The 21976-nt window shown below is 39.9% G+C and overlaps 3 non-coding genes across 3 annotated transcripts; all 3 read right to left on the bottom strand.

Annotated features, from left to right (window-relative positions):
* Nucleotides 1–1586: 1586 nt before the first annotated feature.
* Nucleotides 1587–1693, bottom strand: LOC148548230 (small nucleolar RNA R71). Its single transcript, XR_015898895.1, has one exon. It is a non-coding gene; the product is annotated as a small nucleolar RNA R71 (small nucleolar RNA).
* Nucleotides 1694–14285: 12592 nt separating this feature from the next.
* On the bottom strand, nt 14286–14393 carry LOC148548229 (small nucleolar RNA R71). Its single transcript, XR_015897728.1, has one exon. It is a non-coding gene; the product is annotated as a small nucleolar RNA R71 (small nucleolar RNA).
* A 7067-nt stretch (nt 14394–21460) lies between these two features.
* LOC148548228 (small nucleolar RNA R71) lies at nt 21461–21564 on the bottom strand. Its single transcript, XR_015898758.1, has one exon. It is a non-coding gene; the product is annotated as a small nucleolar RNA R71 (small nucleolar RNA).
* Between the last annotated feature and the right edge of the window lie 412 nt (nt 21565–21976).

Genomic DNA, 21976 nt, shown 5'->3' with positions numbered 1-21976 from the left:
GCAGACTAGAGCCAGAGAATATGCAGAAACAAAAGACAACATTCATTCTACACAGTTTTAAGTTTTAGATCGAGTTTTTCCTCCTCTAGGTTTTTCTCTCTAGGTTTTAGAATTTTAATTTTCAATTGATCTTAGCATTGGAACATTGAGAAGAGTTATTTCCTCATCAAGACTTCGTCATTCTAGTTCGTTCTCTTAACTTGGTTTTATTCTTCCATGTTCTTTGCTTTGTTCAATTTTGTCATTTGAATACTTTCATGATTAATTAATACAAGGATTATTTCTTCTATTTTAATTTATTTTTCCATTCCAATAATCATGTCTTCTTTTAATTCCCTTTCATGTGTTATGGATTTATTATTTACAATGAGTGAGTAGTTTCCTCACTTGATGGGGAGTTGATTGAAAGGAACTCTTGAGTTGGAAGGATTGAAAGAAAAATTGTAATTGGGTTAACTGTTGGATTGTTATCTAATCACTAACACCAATCCCTTTGAACTAAGTGGGTTGCAACTCGTGAATAGATCTAGCATTCCAACTTGTTTGACTTTCCTTTACCTAGTAAAGGATAACTAAATAGAACAATCATTAATTATAAGTTAATCTTGAGATCATTCCATCAATAATAGAGATTCCAACTAATCAACTCCCAATCAAGGCTTTTATTCATATTATTTAAATTTTCTCAATTTAATTTTCCACCTACTTAACTCAACTTCTTGGAACATCTGATTAATAAAATAGCACGCTTTTCTGCAACTCGTTGGGAGACGACCTGGGACTTAAACTCCCAGTAATTTTTAATTTAAACTCTCTGTGACATATTTCTAAATTGATAGGCAGATTTTCGGTGAGTTAAGAACTATACTTGCAATGTAACTATTTTAATAATTTTTAATTCACCAACTTCTGCGCTCCATCAATTTTTGACGCCGTTGCCGGGGAGTTACAATAGAGTGCTAAAGTTATTAATTAGAATTTATTTATTTGCATTTTATTTTATTTTGCTACTATGAGCTGCATGTTTCTTTCGTCAAATGACGCGTTCACTTCCTGATCCGCCCTTGCTAATATTCGATCCTGAAATTGAAAGGACTATTTCACGAAAAAGGCGAGAACAGTGTCGGTTCATCCGCTCTGAGGGTGGATCTGAGAGTGAACTTGAGGAAGAAACCAGCCCCCGTTCTACTGATTCAGTTGTTTTACGTGCAGAAGACATGGCAGCTAGGAGAGTTACCATCCAGGAGGAAGGAGCCCCTGATTTTACAATGCAACCGTTTCAAGCGCATCATTCAGCGGTAGCTACAGATTTTGAAATAAAGACCGCACTGCTAAATTTGATGCCCAAGTTTCATGGCCTACCTGCTCAAGAGCCTATCAAGCACTTGAGAGATTTTCAGGCAGCCTGTTCTACTGTCAGGCGTGATGGTACTGATGAAACTTCAATTTTGCTGAAAGCTTTCCCGTTTTCTCTTGAGGGAAAGGCAAGAGAGTGGTACTACACTCAACCTCTAGCAAATGTATCCAACTGGGATACACTCAAAAAGGAGTTTTTGGAGAAATTCTTTCCATCTGAAGTTACTGATAAACTGAGGAAGGATATTTCCTCAATTGTTCAGGATGACAATGAAACTCTCTTTGAATACTGGGAGCGCTTCAATAATCTTCTGGAGGCATGCCCCCACCATAGGATTGACAAGATAGTGCTACTTAGCTATATCACACAGGGCATGAGGCCCCAAGATAAGACCACATTGGAAAGTGCTAGCAATGGGTCTATGAAGAAGTACAAGACCACTGATGAGGCTTGGCAATTGATCAGTGATTTAGCTGAATCTACTAGGAACCACAGGCAAAAGCAAGGCCGTTCAAAAGCCGTTGCAGAAGTATCCTCTAATAGAGAGACTGCTGCTCTAGCTCAGAGTATATGTGAGATGACCAACTTACTGAAGCAGATGCAATTGAATCAACAGCAAGCTCAAGTTCCTCCACCACAGCAAACCAACAACTAGTCCCACAAAGAATTTGCGGAATCTGTGCTGATTATAGCTATTACACTGATGAATGCCCGCAGCTCCAACAAGAAGACAACATGGTGGCATCCACTCATAACTTCTATGACCGCCCCAACCAAGGGTACAATCAAAGTGGAAATAATAACCATGGATGGCAGGACAATTCTAACCAGAATTGGAGGGACAACAATAACAGAGGAGGCAGAGATAATCAGGGAAATCAGAGGTGGAATAATAACAACAACAGGTAGCAGAATCAACCTTACAGAGCACCTCACCTGAGGCAAAACCAAGGACCACAGAACAATCAACAGCAGACATCTCAATTTACTCATTCTTCTTTATCTCCTAATGAAGAGCTACTACAATCTTTTGAGCGAAGACAACAGACCATGGAAAATAACATGAATAGTATTAACGCCAGTCTGAATGGTCTCACCTCTACTTTGTAAGCTCTTATGTCACAGCTTGGATCGACGCAAAATTCCAGTAACCAACCTTCAAGCTCCACTGGAATCCCCTCTCAACCATTACCCAATCCAAAGGGAGGCATTAATGCCATCACCCTAAGGTCTGGAACCACACTGCAGGAGAGGAATCAGGAGGAACCAAGCCTACCAGAACACACCTCAGCTGAAGAGGCAGTAGAAATAGACGATGTTGAAGAAGAAGAGGACATACAGGACATAGCTGAAGAAGAAATAGCTCAACCACAAGAGGAAGCACCAAAAGGCGCAGACACCACAGAAAACACTACTCCTATTCCATTTTCACAACTTGCAAGGAAGCCCAGGAAGCAGCTGGAACCTGACCCCAAAATGGTAGAAATATTCAAAAAGGTCGAGGTACCTGTTCCTCTTTTTGATGTTATTCAGTAAGTACCTAAATATGCAAAGTTTCTAAAAGACTTATGTATCCATAAAGACAAAATTAATGAATTAGAAACTATTCCTTTAGGTAGTTCTATATCTACTTTAATGGGAGTATTACCTGAAAAATGTAGTGATCCAGGTCCTTGTATAGTTAGCTGTACTATTGGTGGTGTAGTAATTTATGATTCCATGTGTGATTTAGGAGCATGTGTCAGTATAATGCCTTTGTCTATATATGATATTTTGAGGCTCCCTCCCTTAAAAAGGTCGGCAGCTCGCTTTGTGTTAGCAAATAAAAGCATTATTACAGTGGCTGGAGTTGCTGAAGATGTTTTGGTGAACATTAAAGGACTTACATTTCTCACTGATTTTTATATCTTGGAGATGCCCCATAATGATTTAGATAAGCCATCATCAATCCTACTTGGAAGACCATTCCTGAAGACATCAAAATTCAAATTGGATGCTTTTTCAGGAACATACTCCTTTGAAATAGATGGCCGCATAGTAATCTTCAATCTGAATGAAGTCATTGACAATCCCTCAGAAGATCATTCTATCTTTCAGTGTGATGTCATAGATGAAAGTGTAGCTGAAATTCACAAGGAAGAGTTAGAAGAAAGGCACACTGGACAAGGTCCAAGTGTGGGGACCCTCTTAACTGACAATGAGGGTACTTCGTCATTTTCACAAGCTCCAGATAATCCAGAGCCTGCCCATGATCAGAAGTTAGAATTGAAACCCCTCCCTCCGCATCTCAAATATGCTTATCTTGAAGATAAGCAGAGGTTTCCAGTTATCATTGCAAGGGAACTAACTTCTCAACAAGAAGAGCAGTTACTTTATGTGCTGAGGAAGCATAAGAAGGCAATTGGGTGGAGCTTGGCAGATATAGTAGGCATCAACCCTCAAGTATGTGAGCACAGAGTATTCTTAGAAGAGGGAGCAAGACCTGTCCATCAACCCCAAAGAAGATTGAATCCCACCATCTTGGAAGTTGTCAAAAAGGAAGTGACCAGACTATTGAAAGCAGGTATCATATATCCCATTTCAGACAGTGAATGGGTAAGCCCAGTACAAGTGGTGCCCAAGAAGTCTGGGGTCACTACAGTGAAGAATGAGCATGGAGAGCTCATAGCAACTAGAGTTCAGAATGCTTGGAGAGTCTGCATTGATTACAGGCGTTTCAACCAGGCTACCCGTAAGGATCACTACCCACTTCCATTCTTGATCAAATGCTGGATCGCCTGTCAGGTAAATCACATTATTGCTTTTTAAATGGTTACACAGGTTATTTCCAGATCCATATAGCTCCTGAGGATCAAGAAAATACTACTTTTACATGTCCTTTTGGGACTTATGCTTACAAGAGAATGCCCTTTGGCTTATGCAATGCACCAGCTACTTTCCAAAGGTGCATGATGAGTCTTTTCTCTTATCTTATTGAGGACTGTATGGAAGTTTTTATGGACGATTTTAGCGTTTATGGTGATTCTTTTAGCCTTTGCTTAGATGGATTATCTAGAGTATTAGATAGATGTGTTAATACAAACCTTGTATTAAATTTTGAAAAATGTCACTTTATGGTAAAACAAGGGATTGTATTAGGACATGTGGTATCTAATAATGGCATTTCTGTAGACCCAGCAAAGATGAATGTTATTTCTAGTCTACCTTACCCCTCTTCTGTGAGGGAAGTCTGTTCGTTCCTTGGCCATGTAGGTTTTTACAGGAGATTTATTAAGGACTTTAGTAAGGTTGCACTTCCCTTATCCAGATTACTGCAGAAGGATATTGAGTTCGAGTTCAGTGAAGATTGCAAACAAGCGTTTGATAAGCTGAAGACTGCTCTGACTCAAGCTCCAATTGTGAGAGGACCGGACTGGAGCCAGCCATTTGAAATCATGTGCGATGCTTCCAACCATGCAGTAGGAGCAGCGCTGGCTCAGCATGAAGGTAAGGATCCTTTCGTTATTGCTTATGCGTCTAAGACTTTAGACACTGCCCAGTCCAATTATACTACTACTGAGAAAGAGCTTCTTGCTATTGTTTTTGCTCTGGATAAATTCTGAGCTTATTTACTTGGTACTAGAGTAGTAGTGTATTCGGACCATGCAGCTTTAAAGTATCTATTAGCTAAAAAGGAGTTCAAACCAAGACTTATACGTTGGATACTGCTGTTACAAGAATTTGATTTAGAAATAAAGGATAGGAGTGGTAATCAAAATTTAGTGGCAGACCACTTGAGTCACCTTGAGCATATTAAGGATGATTCTACTCCTATAGATGATAATTTTCCTTTTGATAACCTGCAAGCAGTATCTGAGGTAGTCCCTTGGTATGCACCTGTTGCTAATTATTTAGTTAGCCGCACATTTTCTCCAAATTTTTCTAAGCATCAAAGAGACAAGCTGAAAAGCGAGTCTAAATATTATATATGGGATGACCCATATTTATGGAGATGTGGCGCTGACCAGGTAATTAGACGTTGTGTACCTCAATCAGAATTCCAGTCCATTTTAGAGGCCTGTCACTCATCTGAGAGTGGAGGACATTTTGGTCCTCAAAGGACAGCTAGAAAGATCTTAGACTGTAGATTCTGGTGGCCTACTCTTTTTAGAGACGCTGCTGAGTTTTGTAAATCTTGTCTCCCATGCCAGAAATTTGGTAATATATCCAAGAGGGATGAAATGCCTCAACAAATTATGCTTTTCTGTGAAATTTTTGATGTTTGGGGCATTGACTTCATGGGTCCATTTCCAAACTCTAATGGATATTTTTATATATTGTTAGCTGTGGATTATGTTTCCAAATGGGTGGAAGCATTTCCTACCCGCACTGATGATGCTAACACTGTTGTTTCCTTTGTGAGAAACCATATTATGTGTCGCTTCGGATCACCACGAGCAACCGTGAGCGATCAAGGCACCCATTTTTGTAACAGGAGACTAACAGGATTAATGAAGAAGCATGGGATAATTCATAAAGTTGCAACAGCTTACCATCCCCAAACTAATGGGCAAGCCGAAGTGTCAAACAGAGAAATTAAGCGTATCTTGCAAAAGATAGTAAAGCCTCATAGAAAAGACTGGAGCACCAGGCTACAAGATGCACTCTGGGCATATAGAACAGCATACAAGACATCCATTGGGATGAGTCCTTTCCGCTTGGTTTATGGAAAAGCTTCTCATCTCCCAGTTGAAGTAGAACACAAAGCCTTTTGGGCAGTTAAGGAGTGCAACATGGGAATTGAGAAAGCCGGAGCTGAAAGGAAGTTGCAACTACAGGAACTGGAGAGCCTTCGCCTAGAAGCTTATGAAAACTCCAGAATATACAAGGAAAAGATGAAGGCTGTACACGATCAAAACATCCAGAAGAAAGAGTTCCAACCTGGGGATTTAGTCCTCCTTTACAAATCTCGACTAAGACTCATGCCAGGCAAGTTGAGATCAAGATGGGAAGGTCCATACAAAGTTGAGAAGGCCGACCCGTACGGAGTTTATCACCTAAGCCACCCCTCAAGCTCTGAACTCATTAAGGTTAATGGACAACGCCTGAAGCTTTACCATGGCGAGAAGATGCAGAGAAACAAGGAGCTTGAGATCTTCCTCTTAGAAGATCCACACATAGCAGAAGATTGAGCTAGTGGAGCGTCCAACTTACGGACGTTAAAGCAAAGTGCTAGGTGGGAGACAACCCACCATGTTATGATCGTTCTTTTCTTTTAGTTTTTCCTATTCAATAACTCTTCTCTTTCTTAGTACTTTCATGCATCTGCATTTACATGTTTTTATTTAAAAAAAAAAAATTTCGCCTACGCGACGCGATCGCATCGGGAGAATAAAGAAAAATAAAAATGAATAGAAAGTCACGCTAGAGTGTGGCTGGAGGCGTGCCAATGGCAAAAATCAACCCACGCGACCGCGTCGCTGACGCGTTCGCGTCGCATGGGAATCATGGCCTCCCACGCGATCGCGTGCCCACGCGGCCGAGGGCCCTAAGTTTTCGACGTAAAAGGGTGCACAATGAAATATTGTGCGAGAGTGATGCGGGATTGGTGCTGGAAGCACAATCCTTATCACGCGATCGCGTCGCCGACGTGGCCGCGTCATCCGTTTTCTGGTGCACACTCACGCAATCGCGTGACCCACGCGATCGCGCCACCCCAATTTTGGCAAATAAATTAATTTGAACAGAGAGTTGTGCTGGTGCGAGGCTGCCCTCGCGCCAGAAGCATAATATGGATCACGCGACCGCGTGACCGACGCGATCGCGTCACCTTACTTGACGCGCATCCACTCGAACGCGTACCCCACGCGGCCGCGTCGCATGCGCCGCACAGCTCAACCTAAATTGCCAAATTATCTTATCTTTCTCTCCTCCAAATCTTAGTTTTTCTTTCCCTTCCTTATTTCTTCCTTCCCCTTTCCCCCTTCTATCTCACCTTTCACTCTCTATCTCTCTCACCTCCATTAACAAGGTTTTATTTTCTTCTTCCCTCCTTCTTTTTCTATCATTCTTATTATTTTATTTGTATTTTCTTTTCTTTTCTTTTTCTTTTCATTATTCATATTTTCTTTCTTTTTCTTTTCCTTTTTACATGGTGTTAGAAATTTACTTGTTTTTCTTTTTTGAGTCATCATCCCTCATGATATGCTTGTGGATTGTTGCAAATTATTTGACAATTATTTTTATTCTATTTAAGGGATTGCTTGCATGTTCACCTTCATATTTTCTATACCTTATTCATCATGCATGCTATGTGTTTGTGAAAAAGCTCAAATGGCATTATGCACTTCTCTATGTTGTTATACTATTCAATGCTTGCTTTTCACAACTCCCCTTTACCATTGTATTAATTGAATTTAATTGTCAATACAAACGTGATGGTTTGTTACAAAATATTGCTTGGTCTATGCTACTCATGCCCTTTGCCGGCATGCCAATAAATACCTTGCAGTCACTTGTCTTTCTATGCACTAGCTATTTTCCATTGTTGGCTTTTCACATGTACTCGAGAGCATGTGTTAATGTCATCTACATCCTAATGTGCACCCATCACCACTCTTCCATTCTCTTCCTTGCTATATATCTATTTGAATTTAATTTACTTTCTCCTGTCTTTTCAGGATGGCCACCAAGAAAGGAAAAGAGAAAGCGACTCCTAAACCCCCAGCAAGAAGAGGCACTAAAAGAGCATTAGTGGCAGAGCCTTCTTCAACCACAGTCAAGCCCTCAACAAAAAGAGTTAAGAGGATAATAAAGGTTGATGAGAAAGAGAAATCCCTTCCAGCAAAGGACACTGCGCAATTTCCCAATCGCTACTGTGAGCAGATGTTCCCTATCCTGGCAGAAAGGAACTATAACAATGAATACCTTCTTATCCTCCCGTCCAATATTGCTTCCTTTGTTGAGCCGCAAATTGAACGAAGGCAATGGGGTTTCCTACGGAGACAGCCAAGGCAGGTCAATCTTTCTTGGGTAGTTGAGTTCTACTCTAACTTCTACATGCCAGCCCTACAGTCTGTTTATGTCCGGCAGAAGCAAGTCCCCATCACAGAAGAGGCCATTCAGCAAGTTCTGAGTCTTCCCCCTATTCCAGAAGGAATGGACGCCTTCCAAGAAGCCACACTTAAGCGCCAGAGGTACCAATTTGACTGGGACTCCGTTCTCGGAGTTATCGCATTACCTGGCAGCCGTTGGATCTACGGATACCACCGTACCCGCCCTAAGGGAATCTTGGCTTCAGCACTTATCTTGGAGGCTCGCGTGATGCCAGGGCATCTTGGCCAGTTTCACTAACCTTTTCTTTACTGTTTTTAGGTTAGTTTCATGCATTTCCTTAGGAAATAAGCTAGTTTTGGGTAGATATTCACTTACACCTTGACTCAAGCATACATTGTGCATTTTACATTATTTCATGAGGATTTTGCATAAGTTTAGTGACAAATTGTATGTTGCATTGCCCATGACTTGGACTAGAACTTTAATGCACTATATTGCTTGATTTCAGGACCAAAGGAAGCAAGGAAAGGGAGGAAACTTGCAAGGTTAATGAGAAAAGTGATTGCCAATGACACTCTCATAGCCATTATTGCCCACGTTAAGAGTCATATTAACTAAGTTAACGTGAACTCTAACGTGAAAAAGGGAAGTTGAGCCAACGTTAGTGACACTTAACATTGTCACTAACGTTGGCAAACACTCATAAGTGGCCACGTTAGAGCCCACGTTAACCTAGTTAACGTGGCCTCTAACGTTAAAGGGGGAAAGAGAAGGCAACGTTAGTGACATTCAACATTGTCACTAACGTTGGCCTAAGGATGCAACACACCACGTTAACTCCCACGTTAACTTGGTTAACGTGGGAGCTAACGAAAGAAGTGAGAGTTGTCGCCAACGTTAGTGACACTCAACATTGTCACTATCGTTGGAAGCAACCACACAACCCCCCAAGGAGCCACGTTAACTTCCACGTTAACTTAGTTAACGTGGAAGCTAACGATGAGGAATGAATGATTAGCCAATGTTAGTGACACTCAACATTGTCACTAACGTTGGGATGGCTAAGAATGGCCACGTTAGAAGCCACGTTAACTTAGTTAACGTGGACTCTAACGTGAGATCTAGGGGCACATTGGAACGTTAGTGACAATGTTGAGTGTCACTAACGTTCTCGAAGGTTGGCAAGGCCACGTTAGAAGCCACGTTAACCTAGTTAACGTGGAGCTTTAACGTGAAGCAAAAAGGGGCACACTGGAACGTTAGTGACAATGTTGAGTGTCACTAACGTTCTCGAAGTTTGGCAAGGCCACGTTAGAAGCCACGTTAACACAGTTAACGTGGGTTCTAACGTGAGGCAAAGGGGTACATTGGAATGTTAGTGAAAATGTTAAGTGTCACTAACGTTCTCAAACTTATACTTTCACTAAATGTTAACACCCCTAACGCCTGAGCTGAAGTCTCTGCCCACTTAGCACTTTCTCTCTGCAAGTAAAGCCAAGCCCAAATGAAGAAAAGATGTGCTTCAAACTCAAGATCCAGAGGCCCAAGACTTGAAGAGCAAAGTAGAAGCTGAGAAGAGTAGTATATATAGGAGTAGCTTTGAATTGTAAAGGGAGTTTTGGAGGCTGGAAAAAGGGAACTACTCTCTGTATTTTACTTTCTCTGCATTTTCTAGTTTTATGATGTATTCTCCATCTTTGTTTTCATTTCCAAGAGTTATGAACAACTAAACCCCTTTCATTGGGTTAGGGAGCTTGATGAGCAGATAATTTATACGCTTTTTGACATTGTTTTTAGTATGTTTTTAGTAGGATCTAGTTACTTTTAGGGATGTTTTCATTAGTTTTTATGTTAAATTCACATTTCTGGACTTTAATATGAGTTTGTGTGTTTTTCTGTGATTTCAGGTATTTTCTGGCTGAAATTGAGGGACTTGAGCAAAAATCAGATTCAGAGGTTGAAGAAGGACTGCTGATGCTGTTGGATTCTGACCTCCCTGCACTCAAAGTGGATTTTCTGGAGCTACAGAACTTGAAATGGCACGCTTCGAATTTCGTTGGAAAGTAGACATCCAGGGATTTCCAGCAATGTATAATAGTCCATACTTTGCTCAAGTTTAGATGACGAAAACTGGCGTTCAACGCCAGCTCTCTGCCCAATTCTGGTGTCCAGCGCCAGAAAAGGATCCAAAACCAGAGTTGAACGCCCAAACTGGCACAAAAGCTGGCGTTCAACTCCAAGAAGGACCTCTACACGTGCAACACTCAAGCTCAGCCCAAGCACACACCAAGTGGGCCCCGGAAGTGGATTTATGCATCAATTACTTACTTCTGTAAACCCTAGTAGTTAGTTTATTATAAATAGGACTTTTTACTATTGTATTAGACATCCTGGATTGTATTTTTGATCCTGTGATCAAGTCTTGGTTACTCCGGTTCCCCTCTGGGGCCGAGACCAATGAACTCCATTATCACTTATGTATTTTCAACGGTAGAGTTTCTACACTCCATAGATTAAGGTGTAGAGCTCTGCTGTTCCTCAGAGATTAATGCAAAGTACTACTGTTTTCTATTCAATTCATCTTATTTCACTTCTAAGATATTCATTCACACTTCAACCTGAATGTGATGAACATGACAATCATCATCATTCCCTATGAACGCGTGCCTGACAACCACTTCCGTTCTACATTAGATTGAATGAGTATCTCTTAGATCTCTTAATCGAAATCTTCGTGGTGTAAGCTAGAATGATGGCGGCATTCAAGAGAATCCAGAAAGTCTAAACATTATCTGTGGTATTCCGAGTAGGATTCAATGATTGAATGACTATGACGAGCTCCAAACTCGCGATTGCTGGGCGTAGTGACAGACGCAAAAGGATAGTAAATCCTATTCCAGCATGATCGAGAACCGACAGATGAATAACCGTGCTGTGACAGGGTGCGTTGACCATTTTCACTGAGAGGATAAGATGAAACCATTGATAAGGGTGATGCCTCCAGACGATTAGCCGTGCCATGACAAGGCATTTGGATCATTTTCCCGAGAGAAGACCGAAAGTAGCCATTGACAATGGTGATGCATTACATAAAGCCAGCCATGGAAAGGAGTAAGACTGATTGGATGAAGATAGCAGGAAAGCAGAGGTTCAGAGGAACGAAAGCATCTCTATTCGCTTATCTGAAATTCTCACCAATGATTTACATAAGTATTTCTATCCCTATTTTATTAATTATTTTCGAAAACCCCATTACTATTTTATATCTGCCTGACTGAGATTTACAAGGTGACTATAGCTTGCTTCATACCAACAATCTCCGTGGGATTCGACCCTTACTCACGTAAGGTATTACTTGGATGACCCAGTGCACTTGCTGGTTAGTTGTGCGAACTTATGAACCATGGTATTGGCACCAAGTTTTTGGCGCCATTGCCAGGGAAAGAAAGAGCAATGAATTTTACATAATCAAAGTGTAATCACAATTTCTGCGCACCAAGTTTTTGGCGCCGTTGCCGGGGATTGTTCGAGTTTGGACAACTGACGGTTCATCTTGTTGCTCAGATTAGGTAATTTTCTTTTTATCTTATTTTCAAAAATTTTTCAAAAAAAAAAATCTTTCAAAAATTTCTCCTTTGTTTTCGAAAAAAATAAATAAATAAATAAAAATGTTTTCAAAAATATATTTTTCTTCAGAATTTTTAAGAATAAATTCTAGTGTTTCATAAGGCATGTTGAAGCCTGGTTGGCTGTAAAGCCACGACTGTAGGGCATGTCAGGCGTGTCATGTCTGAGTTACATACTAAAGCTTGGCTGGCTATTAAGCCATGCCTGACCCTTTGATTGGAGCTTTAGACTAAAGAGCATAAGATTCCTGGAATTCATATTAAAAATTTTGGAATCCTCATTTTTATTTTTCAAAATAATTTTCGAAAAAAAAAATTTACAAAAAAATCATAAAATCATAAAAATCAAAAATATTTTTGTGTTTCTTGTTTGAGTCTTGAGTCATGTTATAAGTTTGGTGTCAATTGCATACTCATCTTGCATTTTTCGAAAATTCTCATGCATTCATAGTGTTCTTCATGATCTTCAAGTTGTACTTGGTAAGTCTTCTTGTTTGATCTTTGCATTTGCATGTTTTGTGTCTTTTCTTGTTTTTCATATGCATTCTTGAATTCTTAGTGTCTAAGCATTAAAGAATTCTAAGTTTGGTGTCTTGCATGTTTTCTTTGCATTAAAAATTTTTCAAAAATATGTTCTTGATGTTCATCATGATCTTCATAGTGTTCTTGGTGTTCATCTTGACATTCATAGCATTCTTGCATGCATTCATTGTTTTGATCTAAAAATTTTCATGCATTGCATCATTTCCATGTTTTTCTCTCATCATAAAAATTCAAAAATCAAAAAAAATATCTTCCCCTTTTATCTCTCATCAAATTCGAAAATTTGAGTTGACTTTTTCAAAAATCTTTAAAATCTAGTTGTTTTCATGAGTCAAATCAAATTTTCAATTTGAAAATCTTATCTTTTTCAAAATCTTTTTCAAAAATCAAATCTTTTTCATTTTTTTTGTTATTTTCGAAAATTTCAAAAATATTTTTCAAAAATCTTTTTCTTAATTTTACATCAAATTTTCGAAAATAACATCATCAATTAATGTTTTGATTCAAAAATTTCAAGTTTGTTACTTGCTTGTTAAGAAAGATTCAAACTTTGAGTTCTAGAATCATATCTTGTGATTTCTTGTGAATCAAGTCATTAATTGTGATTTTAAAAATCAAATCTTTTTCAAAACTAATTTCAATCATATCTTTTCAAAAATAATATCTTCTTATCTTACCTTTTTCAAAATTTGATTTCAAAATATCTTTTCTAACTTCTTATCTTCTTATCTTTTCAAAAATTGATTTTCAAATTTGTTTCAACTAACAAACTAACTTTTTTTGTTTGTTTCTTATCTTTTTCAAAACTACCTAACTAACTCTCTCTCTCTAATTTTCGAAAATATCTTCCCTCTTTTTCAAAATTTCTTTTTAATTAACTAATTATTTTAACTTTTGATTTTAAAAATTTCGAAAACTACTAACCTTTTTCAAAAACTATTTTCGAAAATCACTAACTCTTTTTCAAAAGTTATTTTCGAAAATTCTCCCTCTCCCATCTTATTCTATTTATTTATTTATCTACTAACATCTTCTCATCTCACATCTCTGCTCTCCTCACCCTTGTGTTTCCTTCCTTACATTATATTCTTTGTCCCCTTCGTTTCTTCCACTTACATAAGGACCTCTATACTGTGGTATAAAGGATCCCTGTTATTATTATTATTTTTCTGTGCCCTCTTCTTTGTCATATGAGCAGGAGCAAGGACAAGAATATTCTTGTTGAAGCAGATCCAGAACCTGAAAGGACTCTGAAGAGAAAATTAAGAGAAGCTAAATTACAACAAACCAGCAAGCACCTGTCAGAAATTTTTGAACAAGAAGAGGAGATGGCAGCCGAAAATAATAATAATGCAAGGAGAATGCTTGGTGACTTTACTGCACCTAATTCCAATTTACATGGAAGAAGCATCTCCATTCCTACCATTGGAGCAAACAATTTTGAGCTGAAACCTCAGCTAGTTTCTCTGATGCAGTAGAACTGCAAGTTTCATGGACTTCCATCTGAAGATCCCTTTCAGTTCTTAACTGAATTCTTGCAGATCTGTGATACTGTTAAGACTAATGGAGTAGATCCTGAAGTCTACAGGCTCATGCTTTTCCCTTTTGCTGTAAGAGACAGAGCTAGAGTGTGGTTGGACTCTCAACCCAAAGACAGCCTGAACTCTTGGGATAAGCTGGTCACGGCTTTCTTAGCCAAGTTCTTTCCTCCTCAAAAGCTGAGCAAGCTTAGAGCTGATGTTCAAACCTTCAGACAGAAAGAAGGTGAATCCCTCTATGAAGCTTGGGAAAGATACAAGCAGCTGACCAAAAAGTGTCCTTCTGACATGCTTTCAGAATGGACCATCCTGGATATATTCTATGATGGTTTATCTGAGCTATCAAAGATGTCATTGGATACTTCTGCAGGTGGATCCATTCACCTAAAGAAAACGCCTGCAGAAGCTCAAGAACTCATTGACATGGTTGTTAATAACCAGTTTATGTACACTTCTGAGAGGAACCCTGTGAGTACTGGGACGCCTATGAAGAAGGGAGTTCTTGAAATTGATACTCTGAATGCCATAGTGGCTCAGAACAAAATATTGACTCAGCAAGTCAATATGATTTCTCAGAGTCTGAATGGAATACAAGCTGCATCCAACAGTACTCAAGAGGCATCTTCTGAAGAAGAAGCTTATGATCCTGAGAACCCTGCAATAGTAGAGGTGAATTACTTAGGTGAACCTTATGGAAACACCTATAACTCATCATGGAGAAATCATCCAAATTTCTCATGGAAGGATCAAAAGCCTCAACAAGGCTTTAATAATGGTGGAAGAAACAGGTTTAGCAATAGCAATCCTTTTCCATCATCCACTCAGCAACAGACAGAGAATTCTGAGCAGAATCCATCTAGCTTAGCAAATCTAGTCTCTGATCTATCTAAGGCCACTGTGAGTTTCATGAATGAAACAAGGTCCTCCATTAGAAATTTGGAAGCACAAGTGGGCCAGCTGAGTAAAAGGATCACTGAAATCCCTCCTAGTACTCTCCCAAGCAATACAGAAAAAAAAATCCAAAAGGAGAGTGCAAGGCCATTGACATAATCAAAATGGCCGAACCCAATGAGGGAAAGGAGGACGTGAATCCCAAGGAGGAAGACCTCCTAGGACGTCCAGTGATCAATAAGGAGCTTCCCTCTGAGGAACCAAAGGACTCTGAGGCTCATCTAGAGACCAAGAGATTCCATTGAACCTCCTTATGCCATTCATGAGCTCTGATGAGTATTCCTCTTCTGAAGAGAATGAGGATGTTATTGAAGAGCAAGCTGCCAAGTTCCTTGGTGCAACATGAAGCTGAATGCCAAATTATTTGGCATTGAAACTTGGGAAGATGAACCTCCCTTGTTCACCAATGAACTAAGTGATCTGGATCAACTGACATTGCCTCAGAAGAGACAGGATCCTGGAAAGTTCATAATACCTTGTACCATAGGCACCATGATCTTTAAGGCTCTGTGTGACCTTGGTTCAGGGATAAACCTCATGCCCCTCTCTGTAATAGAGAAACTGGGAATTTATGGGGTGCAAGCTGCTAAAATCTCATTAGAGATGGCAGACAATTCAAGAAAACAGGCTTATGGACAAGTAGAGGACGTGTTAGTAAAGGTTGAAGGCCTTTACATCCCTGCTGATTTCATAGTCCTGGATACTGGAAAGGAAGAGGATGAATCTATCATCCTAGGAAGACCTCTCCTAGCCACAGCAAGAGCTGTGATTGATGTGGATAGACGAGAGTTGATCCTTCAAATAAATGAGGACAACCTTGTGTTTACAACTCAAGGATCTCTCTCTGCATCCATGGAGAGGAAGCAGAAAAAGCTTCTCTCAAAGCAGAGTCAACCAAAGCCCCCACAGTCAAACTCTAAGTTTGGTGTTGGGAGGCCACAACCAAACTCTAAGTTTGGTGTCAAACCCCTATATCCAACCTCTAAGTTTGGTGTTGGGGAGTTTCAACAATGCTCTGAACATCTGTGAGGCTCCATGAGAGCCCACTGTCAAGCTATTGACATTAAAGAAGCGCTTGTTGGGAGGTAACCCAATTTTTATTTATCTAACTATATTTTTCTTAGTTATATGTCTTTATAGGTTCATGATCATGTGGAGTCACAAAATAAATAAAAAAATTAAAAACGGAATCAAAAACAGCAGAAGAAAAATCACACCCTGGAGGAGCATCTGTCTGGCGTTCAACGCCAGAACAGAGCATGGTTCTGGCGCTGAACGCCCAAAATGGGCAGTGTCTGGGCGCTGAACGCCCAAAATAGGCAGCATCTGGGCGCTGGACGCCAGAATTGCACCCTGAAGAAAAGCTGGCGCTGAATGCCCAGAACAAGCATGGTTCTGGCGTTCAACGCCAGAAATGGGCAACAAATGGGCGTTGAACGCCCAAAATGGGCACCAACCTGGCGCTGAATGCCCAGAGTTGTGTGCAAGGGCATTTTACATGCCTAATTTGGTGCAAGGTTGTAAATCCTTGAACACCTCAGGATCTGTGGACCCCACAGGATCATCTCAGGATCTGTGAACCCCACAGGATCCCCACCCACCTCACCCTCTCTCTCTCCATTCATGATCATCCCTTCTGCTTTCCATTCACCATTCACATCCAAACACACTTCCCTCCATCTCCTCCATATATTCTTCTTCTTCATTTATTCTTTCTTCTCTTGCTCGAAGGCGAGCAATATTCTAAGTTTGGTGTGGTAAAAGCATAAGCTTTTTGTTTGTCCATTACCATTAATGGCACCTAAGGCCAGAGAAACCTCAAGAAAGAGGAAAGGGAAGACAATTGCTTCCACCTCTGAGCCATGGGAGATGGAAAGATTCATCTCACAAGCCCATCACTAAAAAAAGGATGTAGCAAACAAGAGAGCACTTTCATGGACCTCAACAGGCACATGAAGAAGCTCATCATCAAGAAACCCCTGAGATACCTCAAGGGATGCACTTTTCTCCACAGAACTATTGGGAGCAAATCAACACCTCCCTAGGAGAATTAAGTTCCAACATGGGACAATTAAGGATGGAACATCAAGAGCACTCCATCACCCTTCATGAAATTAGAGAAGATCAAAAAGCAATGAAGGAGGAGCAACAAAGACAAGAAAGAGACATAGAAGAGCTCAAGGACATCATTGGTTCCTCAAGAAGGAAACGCCACCATCACTAAGGTGGATTCATTCCTTGTTCTTATTTCTTCTGTTTTTCGTTTTCTATGTTATATGCTTATCTATATTTGTGTCTTCATTACATGATCATTAGTAGTTAGTAACTATGTCTTAAAGTTATGAATGTCCTATGAATCCATCACCTCTCTTAAATGAAAAATGTTTTAATTCAAAAGAACAAGAAGTACATGAGTTTTGAATTTATCCTTGAACTTAGCTTAATTATATTGATGTGGTGACAATGCTTCTTATTTTCTGAATGTATGATTGAACAGTGCATATGTCTTTTGAAGTTGTTGTTTAAGAATGTTAAATATGTTGGCTCTTAAAAGAATGATGACTAGGAGACATGTTATTTGATAATCTGAAAAATCATAAAAATGATTCTTGAAGCAAGAAAAAGCAGCAAAGAACAAAGCTTGCAGAAAAAAAAAACAAAAAAATTAGGCAAAAAAATAGAAGAAAAAAAAAAGAAAAAGCAAGCAGAAAAAGCCAAAAGCTCTTAAAACCAAGAGGCAAGAGCAAAAAGCCAATAACCCTTAAAACCAAAAGGCAAGGGCAAATAAAAGGGATCACAAGGCTTTGAGCATCAGTGGATAGGAGGGCCTAAAGGAATAAAATCCTGGTCTAAGCGGCTAAACCAAGCTGTCCCTAACCATGTGCTTGTGGCGTGTAGGTGTCAAGTGAAAACTTGAGACTGAGCGGTTAAAGTCAAGGTCCCAAGCAAAAAAAAAAAAAAGAGTGTGCTTAAAAACCCTGGACACCTCTAATTGGGGACTTTAGCAAAGCTGAGTCACAATCTGAAAAGGTTCACCCAGTTATGTGTCTGTGGCATTTATGTATCCGGTGGTAATACTGGAAAACAAAGTGCTTAGGGCCACGGCCAAGACTCATAAAGAAGCTGTGTTCAAGAATCATCATACTGAACTAGGAGAATCAATAACACTATCTGAACTCTGAGTTCCTATAGATGCCAATCATTATGAACCTCAATGGATAAAGTGAGATGCCAAAACTATTCAAGAGGCAAAAAGCTATAAGTCCCGCTCGTTGGAAAGTAGACATCCAGGGCTTTCCAGAAATGTATAATAGTCCATACTTTGCTCAAGTTTAGATGACGCAAACTGGCGTTCAACGCCAGCTCTCTGCCCAATTCTAGCGTCCAGCACCAGAAAAGGATCCAAAACCAGAGTTGAACGCCCAAACTGGCACAAAAGCTGGCGTTCAACTCCAAGAAGGACCTCTACACGTGCAACACTCAAGCTCAGTGCAAGCACACACCATGTGGGCCCCGGAAGTGGATTTATGCATCAATTACTTACTTCTGTAAACCCTAGTAGCTAGTTTATTATAAATAGGACTTTTTACTATTGTATTAGACATCCTGGATTGTATTTTTGATCCTGTGATCAAGTCTTGGTTACTCCAGTTCCCCTCTGGGGCCGAGACCAATGAACTCCATTATCACTTATGTATTTTCAACGGTAGAGTTTCTACACTCCATAGATTAAGGTGTAGAGCTCTGCTGTTCCTCAAAGATTAATGCAAAGTACTACTGCTTTCTATTCAATTCATCTTATTTCGCTTCTAAGATATTCATTCGCACTTCAACCTGAATATGATGAACATGACAATCATCATCATTCCCTATGAACGCGTGCCTGACAACCACTTCCGTTCTACATTAGATTGAATGAGTATCTCTTAGATCTCTTAATCGGAATCTTCGTGGTGTAAGCTAGAATGATGGCGGCATTCAAGAGAATCCGGAAAGTCTAAACCTTGTCTGTGGTATTCCGAGTAGGATTCAATGATTGAATGACTGTGACGAGCTCCAAACTCGCGATTGCTGGGCGTAGTGACAGACGCAAAAGGATAGTAAATCCTATTCCAGCATGATCGAGAACCGACAGATGAATAGCCGTGCCGTGACAGGGTGCGTTGACCATTTTCACTGAGAGGATAAGATGAAACCATTGACAAGGGTGATGCCTCCAGACGATTAGCCGTGCCGTGACAGGGCATTTGGATCATTTTCCCGAGAGAAGACCGAAAGTAGCCATTGACAATGGTGATGCATTACATAAAGCCAGCCATGGAAAGGAGTAAGACTGATTGGATGAAGATAGCAGGAAAGCAGAGGTTCAGAGGAACGAAAGCATCTCTATTCGCTTATCTGAAATTCTCACCAATGATTTACATAAGTATTTCTATCCCTATTTTATTAATTATTTTCGAAAACCCCATTACTATTTTATATCTGCCTGACTGAGATTTACAAGGTGACTATAGCTTGCTTCATACCAACAATCTCCGTGGGATTCGACCCTTACTCACGTAAGGTATTACTTGGACGACCCAGTGCACTTGCTGGTTAGTTGTGCGAAGTTGTGAACCATGGTATTGGCACCAAGTTTTTGGCACCATTGCCAGAGAAAGAAAGAGTAATGAATTTTACATAATCAAAGTGTAATCACAATTTCTCCGCACCAGAGCTCTGTTGTAATTTGATGGATCAATACTAATTTTCATTATTCTTCTTCTATCTTTTCTCTTGATTTTACTTGAAAGCTTTCGATCTTCATCCAATTGAGTAGTTATCTTGGAAGAGAAGCTATTCAAACTTGGATCTCTTTTGAACCTTGAAAGAGGAATGAAGAGATCAAGCTAGAAATACTTTCTCATGCTGGACCAAATTGGGCTTGGATGGGTATGTGACTATAATCCTCTCAATACTTGATTTAGGAAATGCATGTGGTATAATCAGTGACCATACTTCATCTCTTCTCATGAGCAATTGACCAAGGAATTGGCTATTGATCAAGATTTGAGAGATTGAATTGCAAGAAATTTTAATTCAATCACTTAAGATTGCCAAGGAGATCAATGAGTGCATTGATTGAGGAAGAGATAAAAATGAACTTGATCCGGAGAATTGCAACATCTCCTAAGCCCAATGAACTCCCCATCTCTGATCTTACCCATTCTCTTTAATTTCTGCCATTTACTTTTATAAGCAAATCCCCCATTCCCATTTACAATTTTGCAATTTATTTTCAGTCATTTGCTTCTAGTTCTTTAATTCTAGCATTTATTTTTCTGTTATTTACATTCCAGCCATTTTATTTTCTGCAACTCTCAACCCAAATTCTGGATTCGCTCAACTAGAACATTCTTCTAATTAAAGTTGCTTGATCAATCAATCCCTGTGGGATTCGACCTCACTCTATTGTGAGTTTTTACTTGACGACAAATTCGGTACACTTGCCGAAGGAAGATTTGTTGTGAGACAAGTTTTCCGTGCATCAAGTTTATGGCGCCGTTGCCGGGGATTGATTGTGCATCAACAATGATTAAATTGGAAGATCACTAGATTGAGCATTTTTATTTTGTGAATTTCATTTTCTGTTTGAGTGATTTACTTTTTGTTTTAGTTAAACTTCTTCCCTTCCCCCTCTACTCTTTTGTTCTTCTTTGTTATTTTCAATTCTGTTTGCTAACCCACTAACTGTTTGATATATTGTATCACCAACAACTAACAGTAATTCTGACACAAATACTTTCTGCACCTATCTTTTCTTGCTTGCACTTGATGGTTGTATGACAGGGAGAAGAAGCGGGACTTCAACTTCCTTCGATTCTGAACCTGAGAGGACCTTCCTTAGATTAAGGAGGGAGGTAAGAGGAAAGAAAGTGGTTGGTGCTGAGGAAGAAGAGGAATTCTTTGAAACAAACATGGAAGACAACATGGAAAACCATCATGAAGAAGAAGATCACAACCATGGGGGAGGAGGTAGAGCAAATCATGCTGGGGAGGATAGAAGAGTTTTGAGCTCTTACATCAATCCAAACCCAAGCAATTGTGGAAGTAGCATCCAAAAGCCAACAATCCATGCCAACAACTTTGAACTTAAACCATAGCTCATCACCCTTGTTCAGAACAACTGTTCGTTTGGAGGAAGTGTTCAAGAAGACCCAAATCAACATTTAACCACCTTCCTGAGAATATGTGACACAGTGAAGTCTAATGGTGTTCATCCTGACGCCTATAGACTACTGTTATTTCCATTCTCACTCAGGGACAAGGCAGCTAAATGGCTGGAATCTTTCCCAAGGGAAAGCTTGACAACTTGGGAAGACATGGTGAACAAATTCTTAGCATGATTTTACCCTCCTCAACGAATCAATAGGCTGAGAGCTGAGGTCCAAACTTTCAGGCAACAAGATGGTGAGACTCTATATGAAGCATGGGAGAGGTTCAAGGACTTAACAAGGAGGTGTCCACCTGACATGTTCAACAAATGGGTGCAGCTGCACATTTTCTATGAAGGGCTCTCTTATGAGTCAAAGAAGGCCGTAGACCATTCATCTGGAGGATCTTTGAATAAGAAGAAGACCATTGAGGAAGCCATAGATGTTATTGAAACAGTAGCAGAGAACGACTACTTCTATGCTTCTGAAAGAGGGAATACAAGAGGAGTAATGGAGCTAAACAATGTAGATGCTCAGTTGGCCCAAAACAAGCTCATTACCCAACAGCTGGCTGACCTCACCAAGAAGATGGAGATGAACCAAGTAGCAGTAATCTCCACTTCATCAACAATCCAAGAAGGAGTGAATGAAGAAGCAGAGGGGAGTCAGGAGCAAGCCAACTACATTGGGAGTTCACCAAGGAAAAACTATGATCCATACTCCAAGACCTAC

This window comes from Arachis ipaensis, chromosome B8, assembly GCF_059453495.1.
Source record: "Arachis ipaensis isolate K30076 ecotype BB chromosome B8, ASM5945349v1, whole genome shotgun sequence".
Classification (NCBI taxonomy): Eukaryota; Viridiplantae; Streptophyta; class Magnoliopsida; order Fabales; family Fabaceae; genus Arachis; species Arachis ipaensis.
The sequence above is the reverse complement of the archived record's forward strand: the minus strand, read 5'-3'. Positions and strand labels throughout refer to the sequence as shown.